Source organism: Triticum aestivum, chromosome 5B (genome assembly GCF_018294505.1).
Source record: "Triticum aestivum cultivar Chinese Spring chromosome 5B, IWGSC CS RefSeq v2.1, whole genome shotgun sequence".
Taxonomy (NCBI): domain Eukaryota; kingdom Viridiplantae; phylum Streptophyta; class Magnoliopsida; order Poales; family Poaceae; genus Triticum; species Triticum aestivum.
Genome location: NC_057807.1, coordinates 35,708,620 through 35,713,916, shown reverse-complemented (window position 1 = coordinate 35,713,916; position 5,297 = coordinate 35,708,620).

Below are 5,297 nucleotides of genomic sequence, written 5' to 3'. Positions count from 1 at the left end.
CAAAGGAAATGATTACTTGATATCAGCAAATGAACAAAAGTTGCCGATACGGTGCGATAATGATCGATTGAACTTACTTCTGGAGCATTGTAGTGATGTCCGCATACTACTGGGGATCTATACGTCTCGAGTCTAAGGCGGTTACTACTCCCCGGTCAAGCTTAATCTCTAGCAGAATAAAGTGGAATTTGCACACGCATAACTCATCAATTACATTACTATAACCTTGAGTAAGCGAAACCGAATGCACAAGACAGTAACACTCACTTGAAGTTATAAGGAAAGAGTATTTTAGCTTGGTTTTGATGTCGAAGTAACGTTTTTAGCAAGTTGTCCTCGGTATCTTTGACTCTCTTTTGAACCAACCATTCATTTACGGTATTTAGGTTAATGAACTCAATGTCATAGATTTGTCCTTTTTTGCATTCGATGATCTTCAATCTGCATAATATAGTGAGGATAATTATATATACATGCAATGAAAGAGCTGAGCTATAGAGACTTAGTTACAGATGTAATACTTACAGACAGTAGCAAGTCATAAGTTGTTTGTCGAGGGCGTCTTGATTGAATAACTGAAATAACTCCACAAATTCAACAGGCAACAACTCAACTCCAATGAGGTCATGCTCATCTTTAATTCTCACCATCATACTATCCTTCCCAGACTTCCAGCAGGTATCCATGTACCATTCATGCAATCTTCGCATCATCGTTGTTAGAGGAGGATGAACAAGTTTGACGAGAGGCTTCCCGTACTCATATCTGAAGATCTCTGCTACCCCTAACATTTCAAACTCTACAACATCGATCAAGTAATCACCAAGATTGGTACCGGGCACTGGCCCCGGATGATTAGCGACGATATCGCTAGACACCTTGAGCGAGGGGCACGATTGCTTCGCCTGTTTGCTGAGCTGGGGAATTGTTTTCCCACTTCTTCGTTGTGCTAATCTTGCATCACTAGAAGTACTTCCCGACCGTAGCACATCTTCATATGTCTTTTTAATACAGCGTACATAGTTGGAATCCGGCGGAGGCGGTGGTGGTCGCTTCAGGGCATTCAGAGTGCGCTTCGCTTTCACCGGATCTACCGTTTCCTTTGAAGGTGGAGGTTTACATTCAAAATGGGCCTGCATTTTGGCAGCACAAATGTCTCCGTTTTGCCCATTGGTCCTCTCATATGGTAACTTTGGAAGATGCTTTAGGCTTGGACCAAGTTTGTATTTCTTCCCGCCTCTTGTACTGCTAGCCACCGGAGCGGCGATGTCTCTCTTCCGCTGTTGCTGACGCGATGGAGTCCGCTGACACGCTGGAGGAGGCGGAGTGCTCCGACGCACCGGAGGAGGCGGAGTGCTCCGATGCGCCGGAGGAGGCGGAGTGCCCTGATCACTCACCAGAGGAGGAGGAGGAGGAGGAGGAGGAGGGGTGCCCTGACACGGCCGCAGAGGAGGAGGAGGCGTCCAGTTTGGAAGCTTGATGTACTCCTTTCTCCATAGACAAGTACTCCTTAAAGCATTTTCCACATGAATCTCCCCTTCACCTGTAGGGTAGTCAAGCTCTAGCTCCTCAAATCACTTCGTTATTTCGTCCACCATCACAACAGCATAGCCAATTGGAATCAGACGACAATGCAAAGTTCCCTCAGCTTCAGGAGGTACAACAGAGCCGACCTCCGCCTTCAAGGTCAGGTTCTGGAATTTCTTCATTATCTCGCAATGTGTAGCCTCAGTGATACTATCCATGGGGTAGCGAAGAGCCGTGACATCAAGCTGAACGAGATCCATGGAAGCCACACTACTTCTCCACTGAGATGGTGGGGTAGCTTCTGGGGCAGCATCGAAGCAAGGATCTTCGTGCCACTGAGATGGTTGGCCGGTAGCTTGCTGGCTCTCATGTTCCTCCAGCTTTGCTAATCTTGCACTGAGCCTCAGCATTTCGGTTGCTTCCGCTTTCCTCTTTCTCTCTCGGCTTCTGTAACCATCGCTGTCGGGAAATCCGTGCACCCACGAAACGGAGCCTGGTGTGCCTCGTGTTCGTCCAGGGTGCTCAGGATTCCCGAGGGCCTCTGTCAGCTTGTCATTCTATTTGTCGTGAATGAACGTCCCTTCTTGCGTTGGCTTGATTGCTGCCTGAAGCTTCTTGATGGGTATTGCAAGTTGCTTGTCCATCCAACGACACTCCCTTGTTTTTGGGTCCAAAGTTCTCCCAACCCAAAGAACCAAGTCCTTGAACGATCTGGCCAGTGCAATGTCGCTGGTTGGGCCCCTTTAGCAAGCAGGTCTTGCTCAGCTTTGTCCCACTACGGTTGGGCTTCGTAGTAGCCACCTGACCCCGTGTGATGGTGATACAACTTCTTTGCAGCATTTTTCTTGTTTGTCAGTGACCTTTTCTTACCCTTCTCCGATTGCTTGTAGGCCACAAATGCGGGCCAGTGATCCCTTATCTTCTCATATCGATCTGAATTCTGGAGTCTTTCCTTTGTCGACAAACTTTGAGTTCAACTCTTTCTTCCAGTTCCTGAATAGTTCTGCCATCTTCTTAAGAGCATACGCCTTGACCTTTGGCTCTATAATTGGGTTATTCGGCTCCTCCTCTGGCGGGAGGCTGAAATTTGTCATCAACAAGGTCCAAAGATCACTTTCAGTCTATCCTGGACATAAGATACTTCAGGGTCGTCCTTACTCTTATTCCATTGCATGATGCTGATTGGGATGCTGTCCCTAACAACAACTTCGCACTGATGTACAAATGCATCCTTGGTCCTCATGGGAGCAATCGGTTGGTCATCCTTCATGATTTTTGTGATCGTGAACCTTTCATCCTGGCGCAACCTTATCTTCGGCCCTCGTCTCCTTACGGAAGTTTGCCTCGATCCGGAGGGCTATAAAAGAATAAAGAAGCATTAATATATGTACATACCAAAACAGTTAATGCATCAAATCAGCACATGCTTAATAAATATATATACCTCGCCGGACTTTGCAATAGCTCCCTCCTCCGTCGGTCACCGGAGCCATCATCATGGTCTCCTTCCTCCGCCATTCGGTCACCGGAACCATCATGATCTCCTTACTCCTCCATTGTTGGATCACCGGAGCTGTTATCCTCTCCTTCCTGACCATCGGAGTCGTTGAGAAACGAGAAGGGATCACCTCGGCCGATTATTATATCCCCAAGAACTGTTCTTGTTCTAAGTCTCTTTCCATAGTTTCTACAAATATTACAACATGGCAATATACAAACATGAGACATGGATTAATTAGTGGCAAACATAGACCTAGATAATCACAACAAGGAATCATATGCATATATGAGCAATGGATTAGTTGCGTACTGCCTCTCTATCATGCATGTCCGACGCCCCCCCTCATGTCAAAGTTATCGGGGTTATACTTTCAGGAGAAGACACTTTGCAAAAAATAATCGCTATGCAGGAGATCAAACTATCCATGCAGTATACCCCATTGACCTATGCCGACAACGATAGATTGTCAACGACGCTCTTTCTTATAGGGTTTGGATGGCCTCGACAATCGGTCGGGCGAGCGGACTGCCTCTCTCTCATGCATGTCATCCGACGTCCCCCCTCATGTCGAAGTTATCAGGGAGGGGGAAAATCGACAACGACACTCTTTCTTCTAGGGTTTGGGTGGCCTCGATAGTGGTCGGGCGAGCGGACCGCCTCTCTCTCTCATGCATGTCGTCCGACATCCCCCCTCATGTCGAAGTTATCAGGGAGGGGGTAGATCGACAACGACACTCTTTCTTCTAGGGTTTGGGTGGCCTCGATAGTTGGTCGGGCGAGCGGACCGCCTCTCTCTCTCATGCATGTCATCCGACGTCCCCCCTCATGTCGAAGTTATCGGGGAGGGGGTAGCTAGATCGACAACAACACTCTTTCTTCTAGGGTTTGGGTGGCCTCGAGAGTTGGTCGGGCGAGCGGACCGGGAGTAAGTAAGTTTTAACTCATTTTGAATATATGAACATTTTAACTTTTATGGGTAGGGGCGGGAGGGGGTAGATCGACAACGCTCTTTTAACTCATTTTTAATGTATGAACATTTTAACTTAGTAACTTGGTAAAATTTAACTAATTTCTTTGAACAAAAAAACATCATATGATCATTTTCTATATATATACATCCATCCATCCATCCATCCATCCATCCATGCATACATATGAACAAAAATACATCATATGAGCATCTATGAACAAAAATCATCATATAAATGATCATCTATGAACAAAAACAAACATTTTCCAAATACGTTCTCAACTTTTTTTGTTCTTCTCCATATTTTGTTTGTTTTTATTTTTTCTTCTCCATTTTTATTTGGTTTTCTTTTTCTTCTTCATTTTTTTCCTTTGTTTTTTCTTATGTTTGTGTTCGTTTTCACTCTACATTTTCGTACATATGAAAACAACGAAGTTTGTATACAAAAGTTTTTTTTCATGGCCCAATACAATAGCATGTAAAGTTTGTATACATGAAGATCGTGGCAACAGTATAGACACAATATGTAGGATGTAAAGTTTGTATACAAATATCATGGCAATGCAATAGATCATGGCCATATATACAATAGACACAATGCTAAAATCTATTTACAAAATCTATTTACATATATACATGCATCGGGGTTGGCCGGAGCGGCGTCGGCGTCGAGCATGGCAGCGGCCGGAAGGAGGGGGCAAAGAAGGCAGGCTCACAGTGTGTCGGCGTCGACGGCGAGGTCGGAGAGGCATCGGGGACGGCGTATCGTGGCGGGCGGGGGGGGGGGGGGGGCAGGACGGCACGACGGCGAGGTTGAGGAGGCATCAGGGACGGCATACGGTGGCGGGAAGGCAGGGTGCGGCGGCAGCGACGAGGAGGCAGGGCTCACAGTGCGACGGTGAGGTCAGGGAGGCGTCGGTGATGGCGTACGGTGGTGGGGAGGCTGGGCGCGGTGACGATGAGGTCGGGAGGCGTCGGGGACGGCGTACGGTAGTGGGGAGGCAGGGCGCGGCGACGAGGAGGAGGAGGCAGGGTGCGGCGATGTGAGAGGGGGGCGGCGTCGGGGCAAGGAGCCATGGCCGCCATCGGGGCAGGGACATCGATAGCAACGATGATGAGAAGCAGGCGGAGTAGCCTCGCGGCGTCAGGGCGCAGGGCGTCGGCGTTGGGAGAGAATGTGAGAATTTAGGGAAAAATCCTAAGTGTTGGATTATATAGCCACACCCTTTAGTCCCGGTTTGAGGCACCAACCGGGACCAAGGCATACCTTTCGTCCCAGTTTGTGGAACCAACCGGGAC